Here is a 9,445-nt window from a genome sequence, read left to right as displayed (position 1 = left end):
CATGGCAAATAACATATATTATTAAAAATTTAGGTTCAAAATGTACAATAAAATACAATAATAAACAACTTAATATATTAAAGAGACATATAAAAAATGCTTAATATTTGAAATTCTGCGTGTGCCATATAAATTAGAACAAACAGAGTAATAAATATTTTTTTCAAAATTATGTTAAAAAAATGTACTACAAATCACAATAGCTAAAAATTTAAAATATTTTTAAAATCATATAAATATTTCAATAACTTCTCAAATTCCATAATATGACATAAATTAAAATAAAAATATATATATATTGGGCCCCGTGCTGGCACGGGGTCCTATATCTAGTAAAATGAGATGGAGGACAGGAGGACTACTATAAGGGATCGTTTGGCAGAGTGTATTAGAAAAAAAAAAATATATGCATTGACTTTGTGTATAATTTGTAGTGTGTTGCTTGATACACGAAATAATATCTGAGATAGTCACTTAACTATGAGTTTTTTCACAAAAAATCACTCAACTTAGATTTTTAACTCAAAATTCACTCAATTATGAACTATTTTCATAGAAAGTCACTCGACTTTGATTTTTAACTCAAAAATAACTCAATTATGGGCTCTTTTCACATAAAGTCACTCAATTATTTGTATTTTATTTATAAAGTCACTCAACTTATTTAATTAATTTTAAAAATAAATTATTGGCATGAAACTTTTATTTAGAACTTAAAATTTTAAAATAAAAAAATATCATTTAAATTACAGAGAAGGGTCAAAAATATCCCTGAACTATAACGAAAAAGTCTAAAAATATTCTTCATTCATCGTTTGGTCTAAAAATACCATTATACTCATCTTTTTTGTCTAAAAATACTCTTCCATTTATTTGGCTCACTTATACCCTAAAACTAACAACTCTTTCTTTTTTAAAAAAAATATTTATTATGTGTCGTTTTCTTATTAAAATAAAATTCCACCTCAACTGAATTTTTTCCTATAATTTATTCAAGTCAAAAAGATATACCTCTTCAAAATTCCAATTTTTATTTTTTTTTTCTTAAATTTATTTTGGGATTTTGAACAAATTATGGAGAGAAAAAAATCTTAAAAAGTCTTTAAAAAAAATTATTTTGAACGATTTTTATTTCCCTCGACGGATCGATTTCTCCTTCTCCGTCTGCTATTCCAGCCTGTTAGTAATGTTTTCTACTAATTATATATGAACTATAAGTGAGAGGAGCAGCAAGTTCCGCACGGGAAAGATGGGCTGATCATACACAAACAAAATCTAAAAAAAAAAACAATATACCATGATCCCAAAAAATTTAAAAAAAAAAAAAAGAAGAAGAAAAGTTACACCAAATATAAAAAAATAATAGTAGTTTTCTAAAAGTTCTTTTTAAAGATTTCTTTTCCATAATTTATCCAAGCCAATATAATATCCTTCTTCATAATCTCAAAATAATTATTTTATAAAAATAATACTAAAAAAACTACAACAAATTCAAAAATTGTTAGATTTTTAAAAATATTTTTGTGAGTCTTGAAAAGGTATATTATTTTGGTTTGAATAAATTAAAAAAATTAGTAGTTTTCTAAAAGTTTTATTAAAATACTTTTTTCCATAATTTATCCAAGTCAAAATAATATCCTTCTTCGTAGTCTCAAATTTTAAAAAAAATGAAAAAGCTACAACAAGTATAAAAACTTATTAGATTTTTAAAAATATTTTTGTGAGAGTTTTGAAGAGGTATATTATTATGGTTTGAATAAATTATAGGGAACAATTTACACTCTGTTTGGATCATTGTTATCAATTGTTTCATAATGTATTGTATTGTATTGTACTTTATTGTACTGTATTGTATGGTAGATACAATGTTTGGCTAGACTGTATTGTTTAATGTTGTTTAATAACATTTTTATTGTTTGATTTGACTGTATCATATTGTATTATAATTTATAAATTTACTAAAATATCCTTAATTATTCTAGGGTAGGAGGTTTGACTAGAATTAAATAATACAATGTAAAGGGTAAAATAGTATTATGAAATATTATGTAAAGATATAATTGGAAAAAGAAATTAAGTAACAATAGAAACACACCAAATTGGTTGTTCCATAAAATGGGGGTTTTCATTGTTACGTAACAACATAATTTAACAATACAATACAATAAATTTTAAGTAACAATCAAAACAAACATTGCACGTATAGTAACGATACAATACAATACAATGGGTAACAATGATCCAAACAGAGTGTTAATAGAGGTAGTTTTTTTATTTCATCAAATAAAAAATGAAACATAATAAATATTTTATAAATAAATAAAGAGAGAGAGGGATTGTTAGTTTAAGGGTATAAGTGAGCCAAAAAGATAAATAGAAGGGTATTTTTATACCAAAAAGATGAATAATAAGGTATTTTTAAACCAAATGGTGGATGAATGATATTTTTAGACCTTTCCTTACAAATAAGGGATATTTTTGACCCTTTCCCGTTTAAATTATTCATTCTTATCAGCCTACCCCTCCAAAATAAATGAGAAAATTATTCGACCCATCTCCTAAAATACAAAAAAAACACCAATACACAATCATATAACTCAATAAACATAGGTACATGTTGGGTTAGGTTAAAAGAAATCAAATTGCACATATAAATGATTTATATGATATACTTTTTATTTTTTAATATCTTAGTTCTAAATAAACATGTCAATAAATTTTATTGAAAAAAATAATTAAATAAATTGAGTGACTTTGTAAATAGAACATCTATAGTTGAGTGACTTTGTGTGAAAAGAGTTCGACTTTTAAATGAAAAATCGAAGTTAGTGACTTTCTATGAAAAAAAAGTCCATAATTAAGTAATTCTTAAGTTAAAAATCAAAGTTTAGTATACTTGAGTAACCCTTCAGTTAAAAATCAAAATTGAGTCCATAATTGAAAAACTTTTAATTTAAAAATCAAAGTTGAGTAACTTTACGTGAAAAGAGTGATAGTAATTGAGTGACCACATGAAATATTATTTCCTTGATACACTTTCCTATCTTGCATTATTTATACACTCTATTTTATATTGAGGTCTATATTATTAATAGACATAATAATACATAAATATGTTATTTAACTTAACGTCATTTTACCTTTAATTAATGTGTTCACATAATTTAACATAGTAATAGAGCAGACAGAAATCCTTGTGTTGAAAATATAAAATGTATTACTCCAAAATTTAAGCTTTTAGATTACCCAATATATTCAAAAATCAAAGCATTAATGATCCAAACAAAATTGAAATCCAAAGTAGAATTAGTAAGACAGAGAGAGAAAAGGAGAATACGGAGTGAGAAGCTCCATGCGGAATGGGAGGCCATCAATGGCGGCAGTGTAGATTACAGCGGCGGCAATCGAAAATCCTAATACGGCGAAGAGACTCTTCAACGCAATTGCTAAAGATGCTGCCATTTTTGTGTACTATCGAGAAAGCAAGTGTGTTTATATAAGTGACAAAGCAAATGCACTACACCTTGTTTGAATGGTTGTTACCGGTCGTATTGTTAGTTTAAATATAATGTTTGTTTTGATTGTTACTTAAATTTTATTGTATTGTATTATTTAAATCTATTAGGATGTAACGATCGGTTTAGTATGATTGCATCGTTACTTTAATATTTTTTTTTTATTTTGTCTTTATTAATAATTATATTTCATTTTTTATTTTACCTTTTCATAGTAGCTCTATCCCGTATGCTACTTTTCTTATATGTTTGTCATTCAGCTTATGAAAGTGTGATATTATGTAACGGAGACAATATAATCTATCCAAATATTGTATTCATTAAAATAATAGGATACATTTTGAAATAACACTAAACAACCATCCGAACAAAGTGTGGAAGTTTGTGTCTCACTTTCAAAATTAACTTCATGTATTTCTTCATAATGAAAACAACTGCAACGCTGATCTTTCTTGACCAAATTTCCTCCGTTTCATTTTCCAGTCCTAATGATAACAACTACTTTGATCTTTCTCGTTGATCTTTCTTGACTAGCTATTTGGATATGACCAAGTAGTTTACCATATTAACCCTTACATGTTTGGTCTAATTAATCAAAATATAATTTCTCATTATACTTTGATACAAATATGTCCTTAATTTTGAAAGAAAAACACGTGACAAGCTCAAATTCTATTCTTAATTTTGAAGTTTAAACTACTTATTTTTCTTAAAAACCTACATGTATTTTCTTTGGAACCCCAAACAACTTGTAGCTGCAACAACCTCTGTCTTTGGATCACGAGCACTCTATGGTAAGCACTTTGCACACACGGGATAAACTCTCACTATGTAATAGCCTGCAAACCACGTAGAAAATATAAACCGCATTAGGCAAACCCACATGTTTACTAGCTATGTTTTTCACTGAATCAGAAGAAAAGCTATAGCTGATATGAGGTATGTGATCAAATTAAGATAAAAAATAAATTAACATCAAAAACATTGCACAAAGGGAGATAGATTAAACGGATGGATTTTTAAGAAAATTGGGTATTTTAACTTAGGAGTAAGGTCATTTAATTCTGAGCTTGCCACGTGTTTCTCCATTAAAGTTAAAGCACATTTATGCCAAAGTTTAATGAGAGAAATATTTGGACAAAAATATAACGAGAGAAGTATATTTTAGACCAAAATATCACATATTACAACAACAAAAAACAGAGCTCCTCTCTCAAAGTGCCATATTGCCCCTTACATAGTGGGCACAAAAGAATGGCTATGGCCGGAGAGTTATGATACTGTTGCAGGAATATTAGGCGGAGCAAATATAGCATACATTGCCTTAGCATGCACAGCTACCTCTTTGCTCCGTCTATGAAACTGCCTCGGAAATGCCCTGGAAGTATCTGTAAAACAGAACAAAGATGATTTCAGTAAATAGCTGTGGAAATATAGTATCTGAATGACTGAATGTAGAGGGATGTAGGTTCACTATCTCGCCAGCCAAATGTTCATTTCCACAGTCGCTATATCGTTTTAGTCTATGGTCAATCAGGTTATCATTACTCAACTAAATTATTTTCCCATCGCTATATCTCAATGGCATCTTCCCCAATAACACATGAAAAGAACTATTAGTTGAGTGACTTTGAGATTATAAAAGAAAGTAGAGTGACTCTATGTGAGAGGAATCGTTAGTTGAGTGACTTTCTGTGAGAAGAATCATTAGTTGAGTGACCATTTGAGATATCATCTCAGTACAACTTTGACATACTAGGACAAGGATATCAGGGGAGGTAAGTTTTTCTTCTTAAAAAAAGCAGTAGTACAAGCATTATTGTTGCAACTGCAGAATCAACAGGATGTAATATCTTCTTAATTTGCTTTTTCACAGGGATGCACACAAAATCTATGTCATAACAAGGAGAAGACGCCTAAACAGATGGTGCACAAACTTGCCTGTTGTGGCTGCTGAAAAGAACAAGGTAGACGGGATCTTGAGATGAGAGACTGAAAAGCTGAAGAGCAATATAGGAACATGTGATGGGGCTGAGGAAATCAACATAAAACATGAATTAGATATAACTATAGTCCCAAAAAAAAAACTGTTGTAATATGTCATATTTTGCTCTCACCCATATAGAGCAACAAAAAAGATGACATATCGATGAAGCTAACTGCAAACTGATACCATTTATGCATTATATTAGAATAAATACAACATCAAAATGTACCTGCCACACAAAATAATTGGTATGATCCAAAAAGCTGCACTTAGCCTACTTGATTCCTTATATGCTACCCAGACCTGAAAAAAATCACATGAAAAATCCTAACTAATGATTTTGTAACATAGTATTGTATTTCACAAACTTTTGACTACCTTATCAACCCACAGAGAGAAGAAATCTTCTTAATACCAGTGAGATTAAGAGCAGAGGTAGCTAAACAATGAAAAACTTACCGAGAGAGCAATAACAATGACGAAGTAATCAATTAGTGTTGCTGACATCTACCTGCACAGATTTTGACTTCTTAAATTGCATGTCAAAGAACGTTTATACAGGCTGATGTATGAGGATGCACATGTATCACTTCATCACAAACTCGTGAAGTTTGCTTTTCAGAGAACTTTCAAAAAAAACTGCAAATGATAGATCGCAGCTCTTTGGACAAAGAAGAAATCAATTTTCTAGGGATGGAGGTAGGAAATGCTAATACTGTTTTCCTGAATCTAGGACCTAAGAATGCCCTGTACATAGTGAATCCATGTAGTGGAAGAAGGAACTCACTTCAAATGTATTTCATCGGTAGATTATAAAAAACAAGAAGGGGACAATTAATACAAAAATTCTGGTTGAAATTTAATACTCTGAGGTAGAGGTAAGGTCTGCGGACATTCTACCCTAATAGAATTCACATTTTGTGGGATTATACTAGGTATGTTGTTTGACCAGGGAAAAACTATAATCAAGGTTGATGGTATCTGATTAAATAGTAGGAATAAATAAATAAACAAATAACTTACGGAGTGAAAGCATCTCTGCGAAATGGAGAACCATAAGTTACAAGGATGTAAATCAGTGTCCCTAGCATCAGACTGCCCAAAGCAAGAGACAGAATTCTTGCAGTTAAAAGAGAATACTTCCTCCATTGTTCTGTTTCAGTCCTATATCACAAAATATCATTAGATTATTATAAGTGAAGGTCATTTCCCGAAAGAAAACTAACACAAATAGCTGCCACTCTAACAAAATAGAAGATATTAGATATATCTAATATATAAACCAGGAACATCTTTAAAGTATTCGACTGGTAATTTCTCAAACAGAAATGGAGGATGCAACATTTCGTTGAACAAACTGGTTTTTTTTCTTCCTATAATTGAAAACTTCATTTTCTGAAATGGAGATTGAAACATTTGAGCCGTAGTCTTCTTCAAACCAAAGGACAAAGTTCGATAAGCCAAAGTATCACATTTTACTTTCTTTGACTTAACCAATATGATCAATGAAGAGTAAAAAAGAATTAGCTTTTGATATAATGTTAAACTGCAGAACAGGCTATGTTCTTCCATTTCTTGAAATGTTGTGAACCACAGTTTACTAGATATTTTCACCGCTAGCTTACTCTGAACAAAGCAATAGGCATGACACGAAACTGAGGCAAAAACAACAAGGATCAACTCTTGTTAACAACAATTTAACATTTGCACATACATTCTCCAACTATGAACTATAACATCATTTCTTAATTGAAACTCTTCTCTCTTTCTTTTCGTGGTTTCCAAAGAGAGAGGGGGAAGGCAGAAACTATGAATAAAATACGAACTTTGAGCAAATATCTACTCACTTTTTCTGGCGTTGTAATAGGACAAAGTAAACTGGATCCTGTAAAGATTCCTGAGTTGAAAGCTTCAGGAACTGCAATAGAATGTAGCCACATATAGTAATGCTGTGAATAGGATAAAAAAAAACGTTATCGCCATGCATGAATATATAGTGTCAAACTGACAAACATTGTATGCATGATACTGATTGAACACTGTGAAAGACAATGACAGCATGGCCTTCTGATGCCATTCAAGAATAATCAAACTGAAAATCAAGATAGTCATCGACGGTAAAGTTGTTTTATATACAGGAATAAGGGCGGCATACCTTCTAAAACATACTAGCAACACCGCTCAAGGTATTGCAGTAATCCAGTTTGCTTCCTTGTAGACAACCCAGGACTGATATGATAACACAACACCAAAACATGAGAGCATTGCTTTTTAGAAATAAGAGCAGAGAAGCATAACAATATGCGATGCATTCTGGCCAATGTCTTGGAATAAAAAAATTGTTGACAAAGCAGTTGAAAACTAAAGGACCTTAAAGATGCACCCCAGCAAAAAAAAAAAGGAGACAAAACGCGCAACTACAGGTTAGAATTTTATTAATCAATGTTTTGGTTAAACTGCAGGATGACATTCTACAGTAGCATTTGTAACAAGCACTTGGGCTCCTATGAAGTGCAATAGAAAAATCAAATCTCAGCCTAAGGCTAAGGATTAAAAATTACAAACTGTAAGATGCTAGTTTTACTTTAGTAAGGACACAAACGTCAGAGAATCATATTAAAGTGTAAATTTCCAGTTCTCAGCGGTGGAGTTAATGATAGACGGAAGATTTGGAGACAGATCTTAGAGTCTAAAGGCTTCAAGATGAGCAGGACTAGTTCAAAGTACATAGAGTGCAAGTTCAGTATAGCATCACAGGCGATGGATGGGGAAGTGAGGATTGATACACAAGTCATCTCCCAAGAGAGGAAGCTTCAAGTATCTTGATTCTATAATCTAAGGAAATGTCAAGATCGGATGTCACACATCGTATTAGAGAGGGGTGGATGAAATGGAGGTTGAACATTCGATGTCCTATGTGATAAGAATGTGTCATTGAGACTTAAAGTAAGTTCTATAGGGTTGTTGTTAGACCAATTATGTTGTACAACATGGAGTGTTGGTCAGTCAAGAACTCGCACATTCAGAAGATGAAAGTAGCAGAAATGAGGATGTTTAGATGGATATATGATCATCACAGAAGAGACAAGATTAGGAACAATAAATACAAGGCAGGGTGGAAGTAGCCTCCATGGTAGACTAAATGCGGGAAGCAAGGCTGAAATGGTTCGTACTAGTCAAATCTCTAACCTCTAACATAGTAGGTATATCAAATTCAAACATTATGTACGAAACTGTAGCAAATAAAATGCAATCGACTTCATAATTGAGAGAAAAAGGTTCACATATGAAACATTGAGAAGCTCAAAATTAATCATGACGCTACCCATATTAGAAACACATGGATGTAAGAATCTATCGTCGTTGCTGCCATCAACCTACAAGAATTCATCACACTCATTTCAGATTAATTGGACAGCAGATGGAGCTAATTAAACTGTATTTTCAAGTCAAAATCTCAATTTTTTTCAACCTAGTAATTTGTTGTTAACCGTTTTCAGAAAAATGAAATCCAAGTAGAATCAGTAAGAAAGAGAGAGAATACGGGGAGATGACGAACGAGAAGCCATCAATGGCGATAGTGTAGATTACGATGCCTGTAACCAAACATCCCAATATGGCGAAGAGACATTTTAACGCAATTGCTAACGGCACTCCCATTTTTGTCTCAACTTCAAAATTCATTTCCTCTCTTTCATCTTCTAGTCGTAATGAAAACAACAATAATGATTATTTTTTTTCGTTGATCTTTCTTGACTAGATACATGGATTTTGACCATTAGTTTATTACTTCCTAATTACTTGTTTACTTTTTTTTTTTTTAGTTATACTTAATTATTTATCCATTTTGATAAATTAAAAAAGGATAATTTTTTTTAATTTATTATACCTTCAATGGTAAAATTCACTATATCAATTATTATTTTCTTAATAAGTGTGGCAA

At 30.9% G+C, this 9,445-nt stretch overlaps 1 protein-coding gene and 1 long non-coding RNA gene across 3 annotated transcripts in view; both read right to left on the bottom strand.

Annotated features, from left to right (window-relative positions):
• Nucleotides 1-3,542, bottom strand: part of LOC102605803 (uncharacterized) — a 13,084-nt gene extending 9,542 nt beyond the window's left edge. Inside the window, exon 1 of the mRNA XM_006358959.2 lies at nucleotides 3,338-3,542. The gene's annotated coding sequence lies outside the window, so the exon portion shown is untranslated. The remainder of the gene's footprint in view (nucleotides 1-3,337) is intronic.
• A 1,915-nt stretch (nucleotides 3,543-5,457) lies between these two features.
• On the bottom strand, nucleotides 5,458-9,192 carry LOC102604896 (uncharacterized). Of its 2 annotated transcripts, XR_001474964.1 has the most exons (8): nucleotides 9,047-9,192; nucleotides 8,828-8,879; nucleotides 7,658-7,731; nucleotides 7,350-7,451; nucleotides 6,526-6,666; nucleotides 5,962-6,013; nucleotides 5,732-5,805; nucleotides 5,458-5,546 (listed from the first exon to the last, which is right to left on the bottom strand). It is a non-coding gene; the product is annotated as an uncharacterized lncRNA (long non-coding RNA). The 2 variants fall into 2 exon arrangements; XR_001474965.1 differs by lacking the exon at nucleotides 8,828-8,879.
• Between the last annotated feature and the right edge of the window lie 253 nt (nucleotides 9,193-9,445).

This window comes from Solanum tuberosum, unplaced genomic scaffold (assembly GCF_000226075.1).
Source record: "Solanum tuberosum cultivar DM 1-3 516 R44 unplaced genomic scaffold, SolTub_3.0 scf00285, whole genome shotgun sequence".
NCBI classification, from domain to species: domain Eukaryota; kingdom Viridiplantae; phylum Streptophyta; class Magnoliopsida; order Solanales; family Solanaceae; genus Solanum; species Solanum tuberosum.
Note: the sequence above shows the minus strand (reverse complement) of the source record. Positions and strands in the feature narration are given on the sequence as shown.